Raw genomic sequence first — 27,279 nt, 5'->3', positions numbered from 1 at the left:
CAAATGCATGGAGGGGGAAACGCATTAAATCAACCTTACGTTTCTACACCTGAGGCTATCTCCTCTCCTTCCCCTGCCCTCCCTCCCGAACTGGTGAAACTTGTCCTAGAGTGCTCTCTAATCAAGACGAGTTAATTGTATATAGTAAGGCACAAACCTGATTGGGAGTGTGGCACAGTGGACTAGGTCCAGAGTCCCTTTGCTGGGGGCCTTACAGCCCTGCCTCATCCTGACCCAGAATAAGAGCAGCAAGAAGTCCTCCAGGCAGCCTAGAGTGGCTGCAGAGGAACAGCCAGTCATGCTGCTGGAGAGATTGATGTGGTCCAGAAAGGCCCTATATAAGGTAAGCAGCGGAGAGCTGGGAGCTCAGTTGCTGTGTGGAGCTTGAGGAGTGAAGACCAGGTGACTGGCTGGTGGGAAGAGCCACAATACCATGGACAGCTGACTGGAGAGCTCACTGCAAGTAGGACTGAAGCCCAGGGAAGTCTGCTGAAAACCCGGTGCCTGGCTGGTGGGAAGAGCAGCAGGACCAGCGGAAGGTCAGTGCATGCAGGCTGAGGCCCAAAGGGACTGGGCACAGAACCTGGCCAGGCCAGCGAGGCTACCCAGATAGGTCCTGCTGGTCTGGTTGCAAACTGAGCCAAGGGAGGCCTGCTGAAATAACACCAGCTGCGATTACCAAGATGGGCCCTAGCTGGGTGCTTGAAGGCAGTGCCTCTGGGAGAAGTCTTAGAGCTATGGCCCCATACCAGGGCTGTAATAAGAACTTGTACTGTATACACCAGAAGCAGGGACAGTGGAGGGGGGCTTGGCTGGAAGCCGGAGCTGCTGAAAACCTGCCAAAGAACATCAGCTGGGGGGAGGGGTGCGCTCATGGTTGTGGAATCTCCATAATTGGGTATTTTTAAGAGCAGGTTGAACAAACACCTGTCGCAGATGGGCTGGATTATACTTAGTCATGTCTTGAGTGCAGGGGACTGGACTAGATGATCTCTCAAGGTCCCTTCCAGTTCTTTGATTCTATGATATATGACCAAAAAACAAAAGCAAGCTCACACCCAACTGAGACAAGGGGGCTGTCGACAAGAGGTGCGTGCCGCCCTGTGAAAAAGAACTGTGTGTGCAGGCACTATTGACCAGAGAAAGGGTGTGCTCCCGAGAGACAGGAGCCAACCCCATTACAGGGAGCTTCCAATCCTGATTTTCAGCTGTGTATTAAAGACTTGTAGTCATTTTGGGTGTAAGAATAATATAAATGCTTTGTAAGCTCTTTGGGGCAGGGTTTCTTTTTTACATGTGTGCAGTGCCTACTGCAAGAAGGCCCCTCTTAACCAAGTACCACCCTAATGTATTGGAGTGTTTTGGAATTATTTACAAGTCCTAAAAGTTCCACTATGGATGGATGGGTAGTATGTCAAATTAAGGCTGTGGAAGAGATCAACGATCTGTGCCAGCCTGAATAATATCCTGCTCTAGGCGCACACTGGTGAATTGACTTATGAAGCATATGGCGGCCTGAGCGTGCTGCTGGGTTACCACCAAGCTGAACAATGACTAGTTGGATGTTCTGCAGGAAGATGTACTGGGCCAGAGCGAATTCTGCTACTCTAAAGCAAATGTCTACTGTTTTAAAGTGCTGTTTACATTATAACTCTACCATATTGGTACATTTATTACAAATCAGTTTTTTTAAAAACATCTAGATATGCTGCTGTAGCTTCGTATTTTGCATACATCGAAGTATTTCACACAGGGAACATGAAGCTCTGGTATTACAACTGGAATGGAACAGGGAGTAGCTTGAAAATCTAATGGACAGAAATATATAAACGGTTTGTGAAAAAAGACCCATCTACCAACTTTGCATATGAAGACTTCATTTCTGAATGGAAGTCAGCTGTTACCCAGTCCTTGCAAGTGTCCTTGAATCCCGAATGGAGACGGGATGTGTGTGAGGTACCTACTTGAATTAATATTTCATACACAGAGTAGCTTTTTGTTGAACTGTTTCCAGCTTCTGCTTCTCCAAAGTCCAATTGTTATTGGGCTGGCATTGCCAACATTCATGAAATCTCTGCATGCTTATAAATCAAAGAGCTAAAGATGAAAAAGTGGGAATTTGGCTCAGTGGTCTAGAAGCACTCAAAAGTCAGAAGTCCTTACATTCAGGATGTCCTTGGGGGGAAGTTATGGTAATAAAATGGCATGGGTGCAGTTGAAATTACAATACATTGAGCATCACGAAAGGTCAGGCTCCCACTTCAAAGCCAATTTAACCATGTTGCATTTCCTGTCTGGTTTATGGTGTATATTTAATAACAGCAATATATTAAGCTGCACATTGAGAGGGAAAACCAGAGGATGAATATTACTGTGTGTAGTGCTATGAGTTAATCGTGCTGTGGGAACTTTTCCATTGCCTGACTTGTGATTTTTTTTTTTTATTATACCTGTTAACATTGCAATCACAAACTTTTCTCTTTTTATTTGAAGAGAGGGAAATAAATAAAAATGAGCAGAGCAGAGCTAGCAGTTCTTAACTCTTAAAGAAGGCCATGTCTACACGCACATTTGCATTGTTTTAACTAAAGATGTTTGCTTAAATCGATTAGGTTGAAGGGGTGCAAGTTTGTGTGTGGACACTCATTTCAGTTGCATGGCTCATTTGGATTTAGCTTAATCCAGTAAAATAAGAGGTTAAGCCTAACAATACCCTTTAAAACTGAAATCAGTTTGCACTGCTTTTGTTTGTAAACAATCTTGTGTAAACAAGCTAGGTGCACTGACCTATCTAAGAGGCAGTCAACCATAGCAATCAGAACAGTATGTATTATCCAAAAGGTAGCGTGTGGTTGATGCATTGTGGATGGGTTGTGTGTATACAATGGACGTATGAAGATGTCTATGGCTTTTATGGATCTACTCCATAACTCGGTCCACTTACACGCAAGGTTTTGAAATGCAGCCATTATTCGGTTATATGTATGTCTCTCTTCAGGCCAAGGACTGCATCATCATCTATTCATGGAAAGTGCTACTGTAATGTAAATAATTATTTGCAATAGGAAATTTTTAATGACTTCATGAAATAGTCTTAAACATTTCTCAAACATTTGCCTTGGGGCAGGACTCAAGCACAGAGGATTTCAGCCCAAAATTAGTTATTGGAAAATTCTGAGCAAGTGAAAAGATGATCGTAAGTGTGCTGGGTGAGTGAAGACTTCTGGCGAGGGGTGGGGCAAATGTAGTAAGACACATTAGTATCCCAATTCTGGCCTCAGATGCATGCAATTCTGATTTCTCCTATGAAAGGGAGAGTAGAATTGTGTGTGCGCATGCACGCACTATTGACCAGGTAGGAATGCAATAGGATCGTGTCTCATCCAATTGGTGTAGTAGTTACAACATATAATTGCACCAGACTGGTTGAGTTGTGCTCTGATATAATTTTGCATTATTGAATTCCTAGCCGGGCAGTTTTTTTGCTACTGAAAATGAGGTGGTTGTATAAAGATGTGATGTAAGGTGAAAAAACAGTACAACATAATCTTCTGTGCTACATTTGTGTTCCTCAGTCTTCTGCGTATTTCAGACTCATCAACGACACTGTGTAATGTCAAAATGAAGAGAAATAGTCACTCCCAAGTGTGCTGAGCAATGAACCCAGTGAAAAATTGCTCAATGAGTGTGGGGGCAATATTCACTTGCATACTCCTAGGGGAATTTTGCACCACAAATTAAAATTCTGTGCTCAATGGGAAATTCTGCATATTTTATTTGTCAGAATATCACAGTATAATCATGCCAGTTTCAGTTATTTTGGTAATGTATTTCAAAATACCTGTCAGCAAGTATGTTTGTAACAATACAGACCAAAAAAAAAACCTCTCAGGAATTTTTTTTGACAGATTCCTTACTAGGTGTATTAATACATAACTTTCAGTAATTCATTTAATACTGAAGCAAATTTCCCATACCCTTCAGAAGCAGTGCAAAGGCTTGGGGGAGTCGGGATAACAGAGGAGCTGAGGGAGAGGGAAGGAGCTTGGAAATTAACCTGGAGGGTTTTTGGGTATGGGTGGGAGAAGTATGGAACAGGTTAGGGGTGGTTGTTTTATTGGGGGGACTGTTACGGAGCTTCCCCCATGCAGACCCTAGCTGACCCCAGCCTCTCCCATTCAGTCAGGCACATCTGCCCCATCCCCATGTGTCCCTGCAGCCCCTCTCCCCCTCCCCATATGTCCCTGCACCCCCCTATGCCCTGTCCCCATGTGACCCTGCACCCCACCTCCCATTCAGTCCCTGGCTCAATGCTGTCACCTCACTAGCTCCGGAGCCCACACCCCACTCTGTGACCCGCCCAGCAGCCCCATGTGCCCTGCTCTGTCTGTCCCGTGCCTCACCTGGCTGGTTGCCCTCTCTTCTGGCACCACAGCAGCCCCTGGTGGGTGAAAGGTGTAACTGCAGTGCTTCTGCAGAATCTATATTCTACAGATGAAAAAAAAATCTGTAGGGGGACATGAATTCTGCACCTGTCTGGTGGCACAGAATTCCCCCAGGAGTAAAGACTTACAGATTTATAGTTACCTGATAATGATAGTTACTGCTAGTATTGTGTTTGCCCAGCTCTCACTGCTCCCCTTCTGAACTAAACTAGGGAAACATCAACGGCCCATGCAGGAAATTTAGAACAAAGCAATTTGAAAGAGCCTAATACAACATGTAGCCTGGATCTGTTAGTTGGTAATGGAAGACTGCTTCCTCTTGGGTTGACAGTGTAATTGCAATGTGTAAAGATTTTGGACATCATATTCCACCATATTGATGCCCAAGAGGGAAGAGATTTTGTAATGTCTCTTGTGTATAACTTTTTATTCATATATCTCAGTGCTTTGCAAAGGAAGTATTGTTATCCCTGTTTTACAGATGGGGAAATTGAGGTACAGAGTGAGATGACTCAGTAATATACTTGACTCTTAGCTAGCGCTTTTTCGTCCATAGTTCTCAAAGTGCTTTCCAGTAGAGGTCAGTAGCATCATCCTCATTTTACATCTGGGGAAACTGAGGCAGCTGGTGGGAAATGTCACCTAGTGAGTCAGTGGCAGAGCCAGGAATAGAACCTAGGGCTCTTGAGTCCCACTCCAGACCAGAATCACATTGCTTCACCTCTCGTACAGCTCCATGCCATCCCTCTTTCTCTAGCAAGAGAGGAAGTGACTGGCTGCGGGGAGAGGGTGGGAGCATGGCAAAGGCCAACACTTGGGAGGTGAAATGTTCAGTTTTACGCTTTGCCCGTGCCACCAACATTTCACCATAGGTCACATCTCCCGCTGTCTCCCAGCAGCTTGTGGGCAGAAGGGAAACCACATGTGAGCAGCTGATTGGAATGGAGTCCCAGACTTGGTGGCTAACAGGAGGAGTGATCAAACAAGTGTCCACCAGAGGGGAGGAATGAACGCACAGGGCATGCTGCTGCCCCCAGAGAGAAGAGAAGAAGGAAAGCTATCCCACACAGTGCTCTCTGTGGCTCTGGGGTAGTAACTGACCAGCAGCTTTGTGTCTGATAGATCAATGGCTGTGTCCATAGCAGTTGGACAATCTACATAGAGAGGGTGTGTTCTTACCATGTGTTAGCAGGTGGAAATAAGGACTGTGGGGGAGTCTAGGGTTTTCCTTGTGTTTAAACTACAACATCCTGGTCTTTGCTAGGATTTTAGCATCTCATGTTAGCTAGCATGAGGTAAGAACATGCCTGTTTTCCTGGTGAGACAAGGCCAGAGAGAACTAGGCTTAGCATGTTTGAGTGGCTCTAGTCAACAATTTTTTAGCCCTTCTGTCCCAAATATAACTGACGTCTGTCCACCATGATCACATCACTATGTACAGCTGCTTAGACACTGCAATGACTATCATATGAATGTCTAGAGGCAAATGCAATGTTCTTAAAAACCCATTAAAAGGCTAACCTTCGTTGTATTTACCAACATTTTAAGAAGTTTTCCAAGGCTCAGGTAAGCTGAGAAATGAAATATGATTGAAACAGAGCCTTGGAATAAGGATGAAAACAATTTGTCTCTTCAGAGGGTGGCTGGAGGGCAACCAAATTGTAAATATGAATATTATATTTAGTTTTGCGTCTTGTGAAAATATCCCCTACTGTACAGTCAGTCCTTAGCCATTCAGAAGGATCTGAGGGCCCCATCCCACTCCCACTTCAGTCAATGAAATTTGTGCCCTTGTCTTCAGTGTCAGCAGGCTCAGGTCCTGTTTGGGGTCATCATGTTAAATTAAAACACGCTCTATAATTCTGTGTTACATCCATGTCAATAACAGAAGAAAGCACTGAAGTTAATGTCATGGTCCATCCCAGAGGAATTCTTACTAAACATTGCCCTGACTGTTTGCAGACTGGTCGAGAGAGAGAGAGAGAGAGAGTGTGTGTGTGTGTGTGTGTGTGTGTGTGTGTAAACAAGCAAAAGCCCCTAGAAATCTTATATACTGTTTTTGATCAGTAAATCTCAAGGCATTTTCCACGGGGGTCAGAATGATTATCTCTATTTTAAAGATGGGGAAACAAGCACTTACCGAGGTGAAGTAACTTGGCCAAGGTAATCCAGCAGGCCAGTGGTAGAGCAAGGACTAGACCTCAGGTCTCCTGGGTCCTGTGATGTATTCACTAGGCCTAGTGAGGCCTCAGTGCTTCCTGTTCTTAAGTGTCTGAAATCATGATCGGTCACAGTAAACTGCATTCAAGGAACATGATGCTTTTTGCACGTCTTGCTAGCAGTGAGGGTGGAATGTTCTGTCTCTATCCATGAGTCAGCTTCTCTCAAAGTGATTGAGTCGACTCTTTCTCCGTGAGTTGAAGCTACATATGAATCCCCCAGTATAGTAAAGCTGGCAGAACAAACAGCCATTGCTACAAATAATTTCCCCCTGTGACACTGAAAGAAGGGGGGGGTGGGGGAAGGAAGAGGAAGAGCCTATTTAAAGCCCTGAGTGCATTAAGCCAACTCCAATGATCAGCTCTGATTAGTTCATCAAAATCCCTGAACTGGGTCTCTTGTACTTTTTATGAACAGATGAAGATGTTTGGGGTGTGTAGGAGGAGCTGTGTGATTCTGTGCTCCTGGGGATGCAAGACTGACAGGATTACCAGAGCCAAGGGCTTGGTTCTGCTCTCCTTGAAGTGAGTGGGAATGTTGCCACCAACTTCAATGGAGCAGGATTTGGCCCAGCATGGGGGAAGACAGTGCAAGCTTCCTCTCTCTTGTTCTGCTAAGGCACTTCAGTGCTGGTCTCTGTGCCAGGCCTGGTCTCCCAGACAGGTCTGCCAAAGCGCCTTGGGCCCTACTACTCCAGTCTGGGGTCTTTCCCAGGAGGATGTCCAGTTCTGCCTAAGTAATTGGTGTCAGTGTTTTATAATGGTACCAACCAAGGTCTTGCTCCTGCACAGTGCTGTGAGCAATCCCATAATGCTCGAGCGCTGGAAGTTAAAGCATGTGCTGGATCGGGACCAGCATGCTCAGCACTTCGCAAGTCAAGCCCCAAATTCCTCTCACGAGGGAGTTAAGCTGAACAGACTCATCCCACCCAATCTCCCCCAGGATTTTTTTGGTATGTTTATTTTAAAATTTTGAAGTGATTGGAGAGCTGCTCCAAGATGTCAGCTTGACAGCCCCAGCATAGGAAACAGAAGCAATATGGTCTGTTGGCTTCAGCCTAGACCTGGAGTGACCACATCTGAAGTTCAATGTCCATGGCCCATTCCGTCTTTTCCCATTCAGCTGCCAACCTGAGTGCCCAATGAACAAAAGAACATAAGAATGGCCCTACTGGGTTAGACCAAAGGTCCGTCCAGCCCAGTATCCTGTCTACTGACAGTGGCCAATGCCAGGTGCCCCAGAGGGAGTGAACCTAACAGGTTATGATCAAGTGATCTCTCTCCTGCCATCCATCTCCACCCTCTGACAGACAGAGGCTAGGGACACCATTCCTTACCCATCCTGGCTAATAGCCATTAATGGATTTAACCTCCATGAATTTATCCAGTTCTCTTTTATACCCTGTTATAGTCCTAGCCTTCACAACCTCCTCAGGCAAGAAGTTCCACATTGTGCACTCTGTGAAGAACTTCCTTTTATTTGTTTTAAACCTGCTGCCCATTAATTTCATTTGGTGACCCCTAGTTCTTATATTATGGGAACAAGTAAATAACTTTTTCCTTATTCACTTTCTCCACATCACTCATGATTTTATATACCTCTATCATCCACTCCCTTGGAAAAGAGGAGACTAAGCTGAAAAGTCCTAGCCTCTTTAATGGGACCCGTTCCAAACCCCTAATCATTTTAGTTGCCCTTCTCTGACCCTTTTCTAATGCCAGTATATCTTTTTTGAGATGAGGAGACCACATCTGTACGCAGTATTAAAGATGTGGGTGTACCATGGATTTATATAAGGGCAATAAGATAGTCTCCATCTTACTCTCTATCCCCTTGAGTTGCTGCTTTCTGTAATGCACCTGTCCAAGAGGAACTGCACTGACAACACAGGTCACCATCAGATAGGAATGACTTTCAGTTACTGTGACCTGGGCTGGATTTAAACTGGTGACTTAGAGAGAAAACATTGTGTTCTTCAAGCCCTTTTGCCCACCCACTTCTTCAACTAAGTCACATTTGAGCCCGAGTCTTAGGAGATTCAAAAAGTAAATATTTTATTTGTCACAGGGACACTTGCAGTGTATGAAGCATACAGAACTCCGTGATTACTTCATATAGCTTTGCTTAAGTAGGTGAGACCTATACCAACCAAATGTCCAGCACTAGAGAGCTGCATGATCAATGCAGAAGCTTCATGGCTTGGCAGCTAGGAAGATGTGTTTGTTCCTTGTCCTTTACAGTGACTTTCAAGCACATCAGTTTCAGCCAGGTCTTTCAGCAGCAGCAAGGCAGGCAGAGCAGACCCGCTGTGGAGTCTGTGCAAGTACATGAAAGAGGGAATCTCTCCATGCTATTGCACACAGGGCAAAAGGGAAAAAAAAGCAAAGCACATAAGCCTGGGTTTTGATATTTTTGTAACACATTGTTAAAGAACACAGGGAAACTGGTTAATTGCATTCCATTTTGGTACAAAAATGGGTCACAGTCCTTACCACTCAATGCTGTTCCCCAATGGCTTTTAGGTAAGCATGAAGGCAGTGACAATTTTTTAGCAGAGGGATCCTGTCACTAGGATGTCCCTTGGTGGATGAATATATCTAGGTTACTGGATCTGAGTTTTGCTGTTATGTTCTGCAATAAAGGTGTAATTTCCAGCTCACGTAGATGTACATGTGCTAGCTTTGAGCTAATCCTTTTGTGAATCCCACAGAATCCTCGGCTTTGATGCCTTGTGGCAATGAGTTCCACAGGTTAACTAGGTGTTGTGTAGTATTTTTTTCCCTCAATTTTAAATTTTATTTTTAATGTGCTTTGCCTTCTTCCTGTATTATAGGAAAGGGTAAACAGGAGTGTCTTATTCACCTTCTCTCTAGCATTTTGTTGGTCTATATATCTCCATAATGCCCCTTCTTAATTGTTTCCTGACTACATTAAACTGTCCCTATTTTTTCAGTCTTTCTTCATATGAAAGTCTCTTCATGTCTCTCATAATTGTTATCTTCCATTTCTGGACTCCTAATACCTCACAGCAAGTTAGGACTGGAAGAGACCTTAAGAGGTCATTTAGTCCATCCCTGCCCAAGCTGAGGTAGGATTAAGTGTGCCCAAACCAACCCTGGCAGATGTTTATCTAATGTGTTCTTAAAAATCTACAATGACGGGAATTCCACAACCTCCCTTGGAAGCCTATTTCAGTGCTTAGCTAGCCCTATAGTTAGAATGTTTTCCCTAATATCTGACCTAAATCTCCCTTGCTGCAAATTAAGCAAATTGCTTTTTGCCCTACCATTGGTGGATGGAGAACAACTGATCGCTGTCCTCTTTTTAGCAACCTTTTACGTATTTGAAGACTGTTATTGTGTCTCCACTCATTCTTCTCTTAGGTGTGAATAAAAAATTAAAATGTCAAAATTTTGATTACAATATCTGAAACACTAGGACAATTTGTGGTGAAAAGCCCCCACCATGCATTTTTTTTAACCAACAATAGAATTAGTTGACATTTTCATTAATGTAAACATTTTGAAAAATTTGATTCTTTGTTACTAATTTCAAAACAAACGGTGTTGGAGGGGTGTAAAAATGGGAGTATCTATCTAATATTAGAGTGGGTGCCCAAGACTGAACACATTATTCTAGGTAAGGATGCACCATTGATTTATATATACACCATTATAATATTTTCAGTCATATATTTTTCATCTCACTCCTTATGCACCCTAACATTTTGTTTACCGTTTTTGACGACTACTGTGCAACATATTCCTATTATTTAAAGACCCCTACCTTCTCCAAACACAAGATCTAAAAAACAAAACAAAAATCTTGGTTGCTGCCTTTGTCTAAGTTCCCAAGATACCCCAAATAAGATCCATTCCAGATTGAGAGAGGAGGTTGATATTTTCTCTTACACAAGCAGAGTACAACAGTCAATGATTTTTGACAGGTTGATTTGATTTTAAAACACTTTCCCAGTGCTTCCAGTTTCCCCCACTTCAGTTTAAAACAAACCACGTCACTAAATGAGTAAAACTAACAGGCTTTTTTTTTACGGTAACCATGCTTATTAGGGAATAGTGTCTTTTAAATTCGTATGTAAAGGATATTATTAATACAGGACAACCGCTTAAGCATTCATGTTGGAATATTCAAACGGATGTTAAAAGTCTGAGATCGCCAGTGATTAGTGTGTGTGTGTGTGTGCGTTATGTTTCTGTGGAGAGATAATCTCGCCATTTCACTCTAATTTTCCGAATATTCCCCTGACCTCGGTTCAAGGGGGGGGGGGGGGGAAATCCCTGATCCAAACCCAAATGTAAACTGGATTTCATATGTATTTTTATCTGCACAGTTGTTATAGCAACCAAAGTTCTAAACCGATGCAATCACATTCCAAAATAATGTGATGTGATTAAAAATTGACACGGCCGCGTCGAAGAATAAACGTATTGCGTTGTTATGGCAACCGGGAGAGTTAAAATTCTGCCTGCTTAAATTTAAATCTACCAAATTATCTGAAAAATCTGGAGAATTTGCTAACGTGGCCATGGAGATTAACCTCCGCACCGGAGTCTATTTAGTGAAAAGCCAGCCGCAAAATTAACGGTCGAATCGCTTTCTCGTTTGCCGTGTAAACCTACTTAGCCTCTTGCTATTCTGATTACACTCCGCTTTCAGTGCAGACCGGATTCGGGCAGGGGGCAGCTGCGGATTTGCATTTCCTTCATCGCTGCCTTTCAGCCTCGCCCCTGATGTTCCTGCCCTACATAAGCTATAGGGGTTCGTGCATTTCACTCTACCACTGCTTCCGAAGGGGCGGGGAAGCAGACGGGACTGCAGAAGAACACAGGGAAGGGCTGTTTGGTGCGATGGACGCCAAGCCTGTCAAGCCCAGAGGCTGCCTCTCTCTCTCAGACGCTCCACCGCCCCTGTACCAAGCCCATTCCTAGCAAGAACTCCAGGATCCCATCCATGATGATTCTGCAGCATGTACCAATAAGCATGGTCGCTGTTATACAGAGGGCACGGTCAGGGCAGAGCGCGTGCGATGCTTGAACGCAGCAATCCTTGCAGTTCAAATGGTCGGAGCTCTTTACTCGCTGTGACAATTGGAGACATCTTTCTTCCCCTTCCACCCAAGGCGGCTGTTGGCCAGTCACTCACAGCCCGGGGAGTCGGCATGGGCATTGTTTTGAAAACAACAGAACTTCAGTGGTGACCTCACCGCCCTGGATGCAAATGTGACATTGGCTGCATGTCACACTTCGCTCAGAGAGAGAAAGTCCCCCCATGTCCTATGCTCCTATCAACTAGTTAGGCAAGCTTTTTTTTAATATGTTCCTCTGGGGCCAGGATTGCTGCCTGCTAGCATGGACTCGAGCAAGAAGCCAGCCAGGACAGCGTTTACTTTCCCACTCTGGACATTTATTCTTTTCAAAAGATGGGACGGGATTCTGGACAGTCATCTCCACTTGCCATCCAATTCAAGGGGCCAAACTTTGCTCTTAGATATGTCAGTCTAACCCCACTAGCTTCAATGAGCTTTGCCTGGTGTATCTAAGAGCAAACCGTGACCCCCCCAGATACCTGATGTACAAGACACATACGCACAGTCAATGTATGACTGTCAGTCACACTTAAAATGCAGATAAATATTTATAAACCCAATCCCCTTTTTCAGTGGCTAACCTCTGTGGCTGGTGCTCACCACCCAGGCGCCCCTCACAAGTTCCCTGCAGCTTCCAAAGGGTTCTAGAAGAGTTAGAAATCCTACCGTCCATTGCCATCAGATTAGTTAATATAATGGAGTTCACCAAGTGGTGGCTTGCTGGATACATCTAGATCAGGGGTAGGCAAACTACAGCCCGGGGGCCGCCTCCGGCCCTTCAGACGAGGTCTGGGGCTTGCTCTGCTCTGGTGCTCCAGCCAAGGAGCGTGGTCAGGGGTTTGCCCTGCTCCGTGCATGCTGTGGCTCTGTGCAGCTCCCAGAAGCTGCAGCATGTCCCCACTCCGGCTCCTATGCATAGGGGCAGCCAGGGGGCTTCGCATGCTGCCCCTGCCCCAAGCACTGCCCCTGCAGCTCTCATTGGCGGGGAACCAGGGCCAATGGGAGCTGCAGGGGTGGCACCTGCAGATAGGGCAGTGCGCAGAGCCACCTGGCTGCACCTCTGCATAGGAACCGGAGGGGGGACATGCCGCTGCTTCCGGGAGCTGCTTGAGGTAAGTGCTGCCTAGAGCCTGCACCCCAGTCCACTCCTGCACCCCAACTTCCTGCCCCAGCCCTGATCCCCCTCCCACCCTCAGAACCCTTCGGTCCCAGACCAGAGCACCCTCCTGCATCCCCCAATCCCTCATCCCCAGCCCCACCCCAGAGTCTGCACCCCCAGCCAGAGCCCTCACCCCCTCCTGCACCCCAACCCCCAATTTCATGAGCATTCAGGGCTTGCCACACAATTTCCATACCCAGATGTGGCCCTCAGACCAAAAAGTTTGCCCACCCCTTATCTAGATGGTACTTTCTACTTTGCCATGGAAGAGCAGTCCATATGAGATAGCCCTCCCATGTCTATCAGAAACCAAATAGATTGAAGATCAAAAGTATAACTGGGTTCAAAAAAGAACTAGATACATTCATGTAGGATCAATTAACCTAGATGGTCAGGGATGCAACTTTATGCTCGGGGTATCCCTAAACCTCTGAAAGCCAGAAGCTGGGACTGGACAACAGGGGATGGCTGAGTGGATAATTGTCCTGTTCTGTTCAGGCCCTCTGAAACATCTGTCTAGCACTGGCCACTGTCAGAAAACAGGACATCAGCGAGATGGGTCATTGGTCTGACCCAGTAGGGCTGTTGTGATGGATCCAGAATGGGTTTGGGTGGGGTTATGTTAAATGCAGGCTACATAGGCTCCTGGCTATAAAAACCTGCACGTTTTAGGCAGCATATTTGACTCTCCTGTCTCCTTGTTGCAAACTATCACGCTCAATAGCATCACAAAATACACCGCTGCCGATCACAGAGCAAACAGCCAGAGGCTCGGGTACCTTTTATATGAAACATTCACTTAAAAAAGAAGAAGGGGGGATGGAGCTGATGCATTTATAATTCTAATTAACTAATTCATGAATTAGTTCTAAATTTAACCCTGATCTTTAAAAAACCCCAACAAGAAAACCATTGAAATATGGATGTGCAGGGGACAGCAGCCCCCCTGGCAGAGAAACCCTGCTGCACAGCAGCCTCGGAGGGGTTAATAGCTGGTTTAATTATATATTTATATAAAACGGGGATTGCAGCGTGGATAACACACGTCTCCCTCCCCCCAGCCCACCCCGCTCTCGCTCGCTCGCTGTATATTAAATATGCTTTGCTTGTCAATTTCTTAGCCAGTGCATTTCTGCAGGGCAGGCGGCCCCGCCCCCCCGTGTGCGCAGGCGCGCAGCAGCCCAGGTTCCCGCAGGCTCAGCATTCAGTGACCACAGGCTGATTATTGTAGGTAAGGAATCAGATAAGAAAGTAATTTATAAACCTCTTTAAATCATCAAAATGCACCCCGGAAAGGGTCTGCGCCGTGCGCTGCCCACCTGTGCGCCCGGTTTGCATGCAACGCATTGCTTTGAAAATTGCACTTGCCTGCCTTTGCAACTAGCTCTTCTTACCAGCCTTTTGGTTTATTTTTTGGTACTGTAGCTTCTGGGAACCAAATTCTCTAGATTTTTATTTTATTTTTCCCTTTGCAATGGGCAGAGCAATAGAACAACTGAAGAGCAGAGGAAATCAGGAGGCAAAGGGGGGTTGGCAGGGACAATGCAAGTGCTTGCAACCCCGGGATGCTTTTTCTATTCCATGTTTAAACTGAGGGAGGGTTTCTCTCTTTAGCCCCCTTCCCTCCCCCCAAAATAGGCGAATGAGTTGAAGAGTTTTTGAAAGGAAGCGAGGCAGGAGGGGGAGGGAGAGAGGACAGGGGAAGGTTTGCGATGAGCTCGGAGGGGAGAAAATGGGTCATTTTTGCAAACTTTCTCCTTCGTGCAATTTTCACTCCCCAAATTAGAGGAATTTCTGTTTGTGCAAGAGAATTTTTTTTTAAAAGAGAGAGAGGGAATTCCGCCATTTTGATGTTTAAAAAAATATTAAAGGCTTTTCGGAATGAAGGGCTGATGGGCAGCCCTGGTGCTAGCCCAAGAGCCTAGATGTGGGGGCAAATGCAGGCAAGGCTGAGAGCACCAGGCTGAGCAACGGGGGAGGGGGCAAGGAATGACCCCCCCTTGTTTATTTTTTGATGGAGATTCTTGAAGTGAAGATTCTCTAGGAACAACTCTGCAAATCAGGTGGCATGTGGCTGCATCCAGGCACTAGATCAGCAGCAGCGTGTGTAGGTCCTTCATGAAAGGTCCCAAGGTTGTTTATTGGGAAGGAGGTGTGTTACTATAAGCTCTTTCAAGAGTGGGAAAGGTCAGTTCTGGGCAGTCAGACTTGGATTTTTTTCTCCCCTGTTGTAGCAGAGGATTCATAACATTTTTGGTCCCCACCCCCCAACTTGGTATTTTGTCTAAGTGCCGTTAATATGGAGGGACAGGTTCAGTGTGTAAAAAGATTGTTGCACTTGCTCACATTTTGATTCTCAGCTGGCTGGCAGGAGAGGGGCGGGGTGAAAGGCTGGTGTGCTAGCATCCTTGGAAATGTGTGCCTGGCAGGCTATATATTTGTGAAAGGCAGGGGGGGAAATATGTCTGTGTATGTACTGAAGATTCTGGTGGGCTAGACATTTGCTGTGAATAAATGGAGAGCCCTTCCTTCTGAAGGAGTGAGCCTAGATTAGAACAGAGTCAGAGATGTGCTTCACAGTGGATCACACAACTATTATTATAAAATATCAGACATGGAGCCCCTAGTAAATCAGAAGGTGGAGTATAGAGCTTGCTTTGGACCATTTTATGACTGACATTTATGTGTAATAAAGGTATTTTTTCTTGCACAAACCATTACACCAAGCATGGGGGGGATATGATACAAGTGCATTAAAAAAAAAAAAAAGCATATGTCAGGGTGTATTGTTTGTTATGGGAGTGCTCCTGCACCATTTCCTCCTGTGGTTATATGGGCAATGTAAGTCTGCCAGGTATCCAAACTGTTCCTCACAGTGACTCCTGCTGGGAGAGGCTGGGGGGTCTATGAAATTGTGGGCTCCTTGCTTCTCCCCAATTCCCTATGGTGACTTCTGTTGTGGGTTTTGGGACCACGGGAGTAGTAGTTTGCACAGTCAATTGATGCTCCTGCCTTATTCCAAATAGTGACTCCTGCAGGAAGACGCTGGAACTGGAGAACCAATACACTTTGCCTTCCTGCATTGTTCCCTTCAGTCACTGCTGCTGGGAGAGGCCAGAACGGGAGCTTCCCTGTGTCCTGTGCCCCTGTAGTGATTCCTCAGGGATGCTCTGAGGCAGGAGTGGCCAAAGAGTCCCTCCAGTGCTGCTGTACAGCGTTGCCATTTTCCTCTTTACTGGCGGTTTTCAAATCTTGTGTGAAACCCCACTGTACGGTGCTTGAACGCCGTGGCACTGCACAGTCCAAGTGACACAACAAGTGCCACGCGGAATCCAGGAAACCAGTTCAGCCTTCATCTTCATCCATCCTGCGAAGGCATAGCCCAGGCTGCAGGAAAAGGGGCCGTGATTTTAGGGCAGAATTTGGATTTATTTCTCAGCTGTTTAATAGAAAAATAATGGGTGAACCCTGGAAAATGTGAACATTTTTTGGAATATTTGTGGACCGTGTTTCCCATCCCCTTTGATGCATCTACCCAGTGAGTAGGTGTATGTTTTAATTCCATGTCAGTGGAATGTGTACTTTTTTGGCAAAGTACCCTGCAGAATGACTGTGACCTGTGCTGTGTGCTACAGCGCCTCCTGCTGGCAGAGGCTGAATCTGGAGTAGCTGCAAGCTTACTCACAACCAGTACTCCTGCCCTGCTCCATACAGCAACTCCTGCAGGGAGATGCTGAGACTGCAGTAGCAGTGAGCTCCCCTACAACCAACTTTTAGACCAGTCCCTAAAGTGACTCTTATTGCAAGTGGATGAGCTTGTTGTCAGAAAAACACATGAGCCAAACAGCAGCCCTGTCTGTGTCATGCAGCCTGCACTGGGATGTTAAGAATTCCCCCAAACAGTGAGCATCTTGGCAGAGGTGAGATCAATTAAAAAGTAAAAAACAGAGTTGTTGATGTTCATAAGCTGGGGTGTGCCCCTGTAGGATACCCCAGATCAGTAGGCCAGGGTGACCCACTGGAATATTACATCAGTTACACTAAAAACTTAACCCACAGTTTGCACAGCTCATGAGTATGTAGAAGTAACCCAGGCTAGCTCAGCATGGCGCTCTGTCCCTGTTAGTGGCTTACCCACATTGAGTCTGCTACAGCTAGCATAGCCGGGTCTTTTAGCTCAGACGGTACAGAAGTTTGTGTCTATAGAGCTACAAGTCTGAGTTCAAGCCGTGATGCCAAATTCCCTTCCAGAGATGTCGTGCTAGGAAGTCCACTGGGTAAGAAATGTTTCTGACCCAGAATTTACTGGATTTGTTTGTTTTGTTCATGCATTTGTTTCATTAGTGGCACTTCTGAAGCTAGTGCTGAAGGTAGCCGTCTTTCTGCCTGTCTGTCTTCCACAGGGTCCTGTGCTCTGGCCCGCCATTAGATACATTTAAAATATACAATGCAAATAACAGTCCAGTACTTTGAGATGTAAATATAACGAGGACGACAGAAATAAACCCAACACACTCCAGCCCTCCCCTTCCCTAAAAGCCTGGGGAAAACAGAGGGGGTTTGGTGGGAGCCCCAAGATTAGCAAATCCATGTCTGATCCAAAGAGGAAGTAAATTCCACACTTGTGAAACTCAGGGCCAGATTTGATAGGGCAGAGAGAAGCCAGAGATCCACCTGCACTCGCATGATTACACACAACCATGCAATTACTGCCATTGGGCATCTGCGTATGCAAAGGGGTGTCTCAAGGTCTAAGCTGCCAGTTTGTATACGAAGCTGCAGGATCTGCAACTGCTGGTGCATTTTTGTGAGTGGACCCTGTTCCTCAGCAATCTGGCCGTGGCAGTGCAGGAAAACGGTGGAAGTTACCGTGAACCAGCTCCTAACCAGCTCCATCTCAACAACCATGTGTTGCCAATCCTTGCAATTTTATCATGAATCTCATGCTGTTTGGTGCTTTTCATAAAGCCCCAGCTCCTGGAGGCAACTGATTATGTGATAATCTCAGCTTCCATTTAAAACAATGGCGGGTTCTAGCCCTCATGGTTATGGAGTAAAATGTCACCAAAGAGCACCCTCAAGACTCAGGAATCAGGAGGCAAATGAAAAGAAACCTCATGATTTCTAAGACAATCTTATCATTTTTTTGCAGCCAGATTCTTGATTTGTTTGAAAGTGTGGGGCTGGCAATAGCCCTGTCGGACCGGGTAGCCTGTGTCTTCAAGGGTGAGGAGGCCTTGGGCTAGCCAGCTTGTTCAATCAGCCATAATTAGCTGCCTCCTGGCCTAAGGGGGCAGGACAAACTGGGGTCAGGTGGCAGATGGATAAATACCTGGGCCTCATCAAAGGGCAGAGAAGTTAGCAGGAGGAACCACAGGGAGCAAGATGGGTACCTGGGTCATGCCCAGAAGCAGGACCTGGAAGATGCAGAGGAAGTGGATGATGGAAGCAACCGGGGGTCAGCACTCTGTCCCAGGGTAGAGAGGCGTAAAGGGAGCCCAGAGGGCTGAACAGGACTCTTGTTATCCTGGAAGGGGTTACTTTTTAGCTGGGGCTAAGCCGTGCCACCAGCTCCCACCTGTATGGGGTTGAGGGGGCCCACCTAGTAGGAGGAAATTAGGGTAAGGTGTACCTGCAGTGCCCCACTTGGCCAGTAGGGGGCACAACGGGTGCAGGCATGCCTGTGACACTGTGGTAGCTATACAAAGAGTTCACACTTTCTGCAGAGCTTTATTCCTGATGATTCACTATTAACCCCAATTGGAAATTAATTTTTGGTCTCAGGCTGGGTCATAAGTAGCATTTCTTCTCAGCAAAATGGCTGCTTCTAGCACTTCCACAAAGCACTTCGGTACTTGCTGTTCTCCTGGGTTGGCTATTTCACTTCGTCCTCCCCAAGGCTCTAAGCAACAAGACATTTCATGGATACATTTGTACATTGCAAATTTTCCCCAGACTTCACTGTGGCTGGGGGTGTGTGAATTATGACAGAATTTGGGCCAGTCCGTGTATCAACAATACAGATATTTACTGGGAGAACCCTGCAGCTAGCAATTGGCCAAGGTACTGGAGTAACTAAAGCTCAGTGGAAAATTTATTTCAACTTTTTTTTTTTTTTTAATGAAAAATGGAAACCTTTGGAGGTGAAAACTTTCATGGAAATTTTTCCCCCTATCTTTCACTCACTCTTATGGTAACATCAGGCCCAACGCTGGTTCCTTAGCAGGTTTCCTCATTCCACCAACCATGGTTTCTTGGTCTCTTGAGTGGTCAAGATAGGAGTACCTGTAGTTTACATTAGTCCCATGATTTAAGAGGTGTAGTGCTAATTGTTATTCTGGTGGTTCTTCCTGGATTGGCTTTCTGTTTGTCTGTCAGATTGTCTGTGCTTTCCCACAACATTTGGAGGACAAACACTCAGTACCAATTGGGGGAGCTCTAATCTTCATGGGGGCTATGTGGGGTCAGCAAATCCATGGCTGACCTGAGGGGAAAGCAAATGCCACCTGTGTGATCCAAAGAGCCAGAGTTCATGCACTCCCTGCATGTGCTGTATGTAGGATCGTCAGAAACAAAGAATCCATGTTTTTGAAAACCCTGCCTGTTCTGTGCAAAGCTTTAGCAATGATGTGGAAAGTTTAAAAACAAAAACAAAAGACCTTCCATTTTCTGTGCATCTTATAGTGCAAACCTCAGAGAAATACAGTGCAAAATAATCGCCTATAATATGTCGCATCCCCTCAGCTCAATGAGCTTAGTAACAACAACGCATCATGGTTAATAGTACTGAATCAAAGTGGAACTTCTATAATAATCAAGGGTTTAGGGCCCAATCCTGCACCCATTTAATTTATGTTTTGCCACTGGCTTCAGTGAAAGCAGGATCCTCCCCCTCCCCCCAATCCAGCCACCCACAAGTAGTTCCTTTGGAATCACTAGTCCTGACTAATACACATGATGGGTTCCCTAAAGGCCTGATTGCACAGCTGCTCGCAGGAACAGACAGTCCTGTTGGCTTCACACCATGCGGAGTATTGGAGTAACAGCAGTGAGCATTATACTAAAGTAAGTGTTTCTATGGGGTTGGGTCTTTCTGTTGTCACTTGCGTTCCTCTGTAAGCCTCTTGCTGTTCCCACTGGCCCTGCCGCCTTCCTCAGAATGCCACTTTCCACCTCAAACAAACAAACATCCGTCATGAGAAATGTGTTAGTCTTTGAGATTAAAAGTCACGGTCCCTGTGAAAACCGTGTGTTTGTAAACAATACTGTGACCAATGGCGCTAATAATTCCAGTCCTTATGTTACTAAATGGGGAAGAATTTTGAAAACCTAATTTATTTGTAATTGTTTGTTTGCTTCCTGCATTTATTTCAGTTTAGAGAGTAAAACTCAAAGTCATTTTCACATTTCTTTAGAGTCACTTCCACTTTTGCAGGTACTTCCTGCTGCCGGGTTAGCACTGCAGGGGGCTGAGTGCCTGTATTTGAAAACAGTTGGCTTCAGTGGGCTATTTTAAAGGTGATTTGGAGAAATGCCCATTGCTCTGAGGCTAGGGTGACCAGACATCCTGATATTATCGGTTTCAGAGTAACAGCCGTGTTAGTCTGTATCCGCAAAAAGAAGAACAGGAGTACTTGTGGCACCTTAGAGACTAACAAATTTATTAGAGCATAAGCTTTCGTGGACTACAGCCCACTTCTATGCATCCGAAGAAGTGGGCTGTAGTCCACGAAAGCTTATGCTCTAATAAATTTGTTAGTCTCTAAGGTGCCACAAGTACTCCTGATATTATCGGGACAGTCCTGATTTTAGGGGATGTGTCCCGCGTCCCGACCTTACATTGGTCGGGACGCCCTTTGTCCCAATATCGGGGACCGTCTGGACCGCAGCCGTGGCGCCACCGCTCACCGCTTCCTGGGGCAGCTCCTGGCGCCCGCTTGCCGGCAGGAGCGCCACATGCTGCAGGGGTAGGGCTTGCAGGCGCCAGGAGCGGGCAGAGAGCCCTCCGCCCCCACACCCACCCTGCCCCGCGACCCTAGGAGCCAGAGTGACTAGCCTGCCAGATGCTTCCCGGGACAGGAGCCGTCCCAGGTGAGCACCACCAGGACTTCCCACCTCGGCCCCGGCAGGTCCCTCTGGCTCTTAGGGTGGGGGTGGGGGGGTTCTGTGTGCTGCTGGCGCCTGCAAGCCCCGCTCTGGAGACTCCCCTCACCGCTCTCACCCTCAGACCTCCCAGCAGGGCTGGTTAGTGTGGCCAGGGAAGGGGGCAGGGTGTGATGGAGTGAGTGTCTGGGAGGTGTGTGTGTGGGGCGCTGAGCTGTGAGGGTGTGGAGGGCACTGGGCAGTGGGGGAGGTTTGTGTGTTTTGGGGTGCTAGACAGTGGGGGCCTGTTGCGGGGTGCTGGGCAGTGGGGGAGATCTGTGTGAGTCAGGGCACTGCGCAGTGTGGGGCATTGTGTAGTTGTGGTGGTGGAGCTGTGGGGAAGGGCAGTGGGAGGGAGGAAGGAAGGGAGGGAGGGGAAATCTGTCTGTATTGGGAAACTAGCGAGTGGGGGGTTCTGTGTGGGGTGCTGGGCAGCTGTGGGCAGGGGGGCGCTGGGCAGGGTGTGTGTGCACAGCACGGTGCATTTGTGGTGGAAGGGTTGTAGGGGGGCTCTGGGCATAGTGGATCCAGGGGGCGCTGGGCAGGGGAGCTGTGTGGCGCAGCATGGGCCCACCCTCAACAGGAAGGGGCACGCTGGTAGCACAGGGCCAGGCGGACCAGTGTGCATCTGGCTCCGGTCGGGGCTGTGCACCTGTGTGTGTGTGTCTGTCTGCTTCTCTCCCCCCTCCACCAGTGTGTCCTGATATTTCACTCTTCACACCCTATCTGAGGCTCTAGAAAAGTTTATTTAAATTGTTACCTAAATGTAAGTCAGCTGGGGCCCTTGAATTAGAGATGGAGATGGGAGAGCTCTTTTGGTTTTGGAAACATCTTCTGCCTTATTTGGGGACACGTTTTATCTAATATGGCTTGGTTTAAACACATGCAGTGTGAAATCCTGGCTCTGCTGAAGCCAATGAGGCCTGTCAAACACCTGTCAGGGATGGTCTAGATAATACTTAGACCTGCCATGAGTGCAGGGGACTGGACTAGATGACCTCTCAAGGTCCCTGCCAGTCCTATGATTCTATGATTTCAGCCCAAATGTGGGTGCTTCAGTTATTTTTGGGTGGAGGATTGTGTGGTTTATTATCGAGCTATTTGCTATGAAACGCTGAACAAAAACAACTCTGCCACGTGCACGCTTAGTCCTTGAACCAGCAAGTGACTTGTAGGTGTCTAACTTTACGCATGAGTCACCCCATTGAAATAATTGCTGCTACTCACATTTTTAAAGTGGGCTTGTCAACCCCAAGTGTTCAAAAATCATGATCCAGGCCCCCAAAATCATGAGATTATTAAAAAAAAAAAAAAAAAAAAAAAAAAGCTGGGTTCTTTATATTTGCCTTTCAGGATCTGAGTCTTTAGGAGTCACATTTTCTTCACAATCATGAGGCCAGAAACTCCCTTTAAAAAAACCCGAAAGCTGAGACTGTCCTGGAGTCACCTGGCTCCAGGAGCCGGGTCTCTAAGAAAAGCCCCAATTGCACAATAAAATCACACGTGTTGGCAACACAAAGTGAGGCAGGTATTTAAATACCTGGCTGAAGTGGGGCCTTCGCTGATGAATTTGGATGGTCACCCACTGCACATCAGTGCTAATCTCAGCTTTCATGCACTATAAGTACATTTCCAGCTCCACTTGACGCAGGTATGAAAATGCAAACTGACAGCTAAGATGGAGAGTTGTCCTGGCGATCACTTGCAGCCCTGGCATAACCTCCTGTGCATTTCCAGTAGAGACCACAAATCCTTCCTTCTCATATGATACAGCTGGATCCAAGTGCCATTTCTCACTGGTCTCATATCAGCCCAACCATCCATCTTTCCAGGCCATTTGTGACAGATCACACCATTTATACAGCACCAAAACACACTCTTTCCATTCACCTTGCACTGGCAGCCTGAGCAACCTGTCTGCTTCATCTGCCTTCTACGTTCCGGCTGTACACCCCACATTATCTACTTCCCCCATCCTTCCAGATGGGATTAAGATCCCATGCATTGGAAACAGGCCTGAGACGTACCTTTACCCTCATGTTTCAGAGTAGCAGCCGTGTTAGTCTGTATGCGCAAAAAGAACAGGAGTACTTGTGGCACCTTAGAGACTAACAAATTTATTCTTCGGATGCATATATGTAGCTGTAGCCCACGAAAGCTTATGCTTTAATAAATTTGTTAGTCTCTAAGGTGCCACAAGTACTCCTGTTCTCTTTACCCTCATGGCCCACATGGTGATGTGGGTGTGGAGAACTCATTTGCAGTCAATTGAGCTAAATGAAGAGATGTGGCTAGCGATAAGGCTGCATTGCTCGGAATTTTGCAAGCATTCAGAAATCAGGAGACATTTAAAAATAAGTTAATATAGGGGTTTTTGAGCCTTTAGGGTCCATGATTTTCCAGCTTTTCTTCACCACCGTTGGAAACTTTTATTTTGAAATGAAAGCTGAGATTGTCATACAGTACAGCCTCAGAGTTATGAACACCTCGGGAACGAATGGAGGTTGTTCGTAACTCTTAACAAAATGTTATGGTGGTTCTGTCAAAAGTTTGCAACTGAACATTGACTTAATACAGCTCTGAAGCTTTATTATGCAGAAGAAAAATGCTGCTTTCCCTTTTTTTTTTCTTTTGTAGTTTAACACAGTACTATATAGTATTTGTTTTTTGGTCTTTGCTGCTGCCTGACTGCATACTTTCAGTTCCAAATGGGGTGTGTGGTTAACTGGTCCGTTCATAACTCTGGTGTTTGTAACTCTGAGGTTCTACTGTATATTCACATGACTCCATTAACTGGGGATTTACAGAAACCACTGAACCCCAGTTTTACAAATTGGCTGTAATGACCCTCTCTTAGGTGCGAAGTGACTTTGTCTCCCAGCCTATCCTGTCCTGTCCTCCTGGATTTTATATCCCCCCCACCCCCCCAAAATCTAGGAAGGTGTTGAGTGTCACCTGAGCTTTTTGTAATCTCAAGATTTAGCTGCACATTTGCTGTAGATCTGTGTCCCTATTAGGCGAGTGGCGTGGGTTGGGGGAAAAGCAACAGTTGGGATGGTTGTTTGCAGAACTTTCACTCCACGTGTTCTGACTTTCGTATCTTTTATTTATAATTTTGCCATCATAACAAGAAACACATGGACTGATACAACTTGAACTCTATTTTAATGATTTTTTTGGGGGGGAAATAAAATCTAAATCTAAATTTATTATTAGGTGTTTAAAAGGGAAAAATATTAATGATGAGAGTTCCTAATCAAAATGAGTACTGTTTGTTGAGGGCAAAATACACCCCCTGCAGCGAGCCAGCCAATGTCCATGCATCACTTCAGTCCCACTGCAGCCCGTCACGGTTTTGTAAGATATTTCTCACGATAATATTACTTACAAAATCTTTTTTTTTTTTTTTTTATGTACATGCTGGCCCTCTGCACTGGGGTGAGGTGAGTTGCACTCCTGTGGCCTGTATGTTGCTTGGCTTGGATACTTAGGGTGACCAGACAACAAGTATGAAAAATCGGGATGGGGGTGGGGGGTAATAGGAGCCTATATAAGAAAAAGACCCAAATATCGGGACTGTCCCTATAAAATCAGGACATCTGGTCACCCTATGGATACTGAAACTAGACTGGTCTATTTTGCTTTCTGTTTGTAGTCCTTTTCCCTTGGACTTCTCCTGCACTAGCATAAGATTTTGTTGTGGTTTGGTGACCCGACTCTCCTCCAGGGCGATTGTTTCAATAATAGTAATAAAGAAACCTCAGACCTTTCACAGCCATTAAAAATAGTGGATCTGGATTAGGTTTTGTAAAACCCATCCCAGTCACAAAACCTAAGTAGCTGATCTGGGGACAGATTCACAAAGTTGCCTGATGACGCAGATAGGTGCCCAGTGGGGTTTACAAAAGCACCTAAGCAGGTAGGTGCCTAACTCCCATTGACATTCAATGGGAGTTGGGTGCCTAACTCACTTAGGAGTTTTTGTAAAATCTGGCCCCTGGTGCTTGATCGTGCCCATTAAATATTTTCTCCAGGAGCGTCTTTAGAAGCTTTATCTTCCATTGGGTGGGGACTGTATGTTTTGATCCAGGAACTGAGCTGCATCCTTGTACATATTGGGTTCCGGGAAGTGGGTGGGCAAAGCCTGCCCACTGCTAAAGGATCCCCCCCCCCCAGCCTAAGGGGAGGACCCACAGGGCCTAAAACCCAAATGATTACGGGGGACAACTAATGGAAAAACAGGGACAGGAGTGCGGTCAAAGGGTCAAAAGAAGGGAAGGGAACCGGACGGGGACACCGAGCAGAGAACCCCGGACAGCGCCCACTGCTCCTCAAAGGTGTCAAGGGAGCCAGTGGACGCCGCCCAGAGGAACTCTGCCCGGATACGTGAACGGACAGAGGATCGGAAGCTGGATATTCTCCTTCCTCACTCCGAGAGCAAATCTTCAGTTTAAAGGGATAAAAGAGTGCGCCGTCCAGTCTTATCTTTTACATTCTTCTTGCAACTGTCACAAATACACCTTCAAACCTTGGGAAACGAGATAAAATAAAATCCCAAGCCCTGCAGTGGCGTTAACTTGCCAACATCTGGCTGTATTGCCTTGCTGCAAGGGCCACTTGTTCTGCAAAGAATCAGGTGCGTTGCTGTTGCATATAAAAGATACACAGCTAGTTAACATACAAAAACCACCTGCTGGCACACAAGACTATGCATTATTGTTCAGAAGCTTTTATGTTAGTGAAGTTGTTGTTATGTTCTGCAAATAGGTTCCAGAATTCAGCTGTTCATAGATTTTTTTTTTTTTTAAAGGCTGGAAGATTCTGTTGTGATCATCTGGCCTGACTTCCTGTATGGCATAGGCCAGAGAACCTCACTGAATAATTTTTACATTAAGCCCCCACCTTCTTTTGAGCTCTATAGCATATTTTGTAGATGTAATGTGGTGTGAGCGGTGGGATCTGAACCCAGAGCTCCCATAGTAAAGTTGGCTCATAGTGGCAAGGCTATATTGTTAACTGAGATTGTTCAAATCCATTATAGGAAGAAAGTTGGTATGAGAGTTCAGTGTAATGAGATAAATGTATCCATTTATGTTTGTGTATACAGTTTGTTAATATAAAGAGCATCCTCTACTGGCAAAGAGGAAGATGTTCATGATGTGGTAAGTTCAGTGAAGTTGTAACTGTTATATAGTGCAAATGTCCTCCTGAGTCCAGCTCTGAACAGCTGTGATCTGACGCGCCTTCTAAGGGAATCTGAAGCACCCCCGGTAACCAAGTGTGAAAACAGGCAGCCTTGTCCTGTCTTCGCTTTCTCAGGTGCCCCATCCCTGAACTGATGTTCCCTAATCTCAGCACAATTTCCAGGTCATCGTTATGAGTTGGATGACCCGACAGTGGGTATCTTTTCCGTTCTTAGGCCTGGTCTATACTAGTGAATTTCTCTGGCATAACTTGGAAAAAATCACCGCCCTAATTTATATAGCCATGCTGGGATACTCCCTAGGTTATACTGGCAGAAAAATTCTTTTGCTGGACTAGCTTTTTCAGGTCTGCTGTGTGCTAGAAAGCGTTCCCAGTAAACATGCCTTATTTTGGCACATCTCTACATGAGTCCACACTCAATTTTGAGTCCTGTCGATAAAACCTTTCCTCTCAGTGGCCGAAAACCACCTCCCCTAATGACATATGCCATCTGCTGGCACTGTTTTATCGGTACAGTGCCAGTGTTGATGCTGTGTTACCTCACCCATTTGCGGAACTGATTTAAGCTGTACAAAAGAAATAATTCTTTTGCCTGTACAAGCTTTATCTACACTAGGGTTTTTTGTTTTGTTTTGGTTTTTTTTGCTGGTATTGCTATACCAGTATAGCTATACTGGCAAACCTTTTGTAAGATAGACAAGGCCTTAGTTAACAGAGCATCATGTTAATAAAATGTTGCCACTGACCCGTGTCTGTTTCTGCTCTGACACACTTCTGCTCTGTGGAATCCCTGCTTTCTAGATCATGACCTGTTGCAGATCTCTGTTCCCTTACACTATTCCTACTCTTTATTATTTTATCTTCGCATTTCCATTGCACCTTTCATTTGAATAGGAACATTCTTTAATTACACTAATTAGTTTACCCTCCCCATACTCCTGGCCTATTATTATCGCCATTTTGTAGATGAGACCTGACTGGCATGCAGCCTTTGGCTAATA

The 27,279-nt window shown here is 45.9% G+C and overlaps 1 protein-coding gene across 1 annotated transcript in view; it reads left to right on the top strand.

Moving 5' to 3' along the window:
• The first annotated feature begins 14,120 nt into the window (after positions 1-14,120).
• The window catches only part of L3MBTL1 (L3MBTL histone methyl-lysine binding protein 1), a 55,093-nt gene continuing 41,934 nt past the window's right edge, over positions 14,121-27,279 (top strand). The window contains exon 1 of the mRNA XM_054044958.1: positions 14,121-14,162. The gene's annotated coding sequence lies outside the window, so the exon portion shown is untranslated. The remainder of the gene's footprint in view (positions 14,163-27,279) is intronic.

Source organism: Malaclemys terrapin, chromosome 12 (genome assembly GCF_027887155.1).
Source record: "Malaclemys terrapin pileata isolate rMalTer1 chromosome 12, rMalTer1.hap1, whole genome shotgun sequence".
NCBI classification, from domain to species: Eukaryota; Metazoa; Chordata; order Testudines; family Emydidae; genus Malaclemys; species Malaclemys terrapin.
Note: the sequence above shows the minus strand (reverse complement) of the source record. Positions and strands in the feature narration are given on the sequence as shown.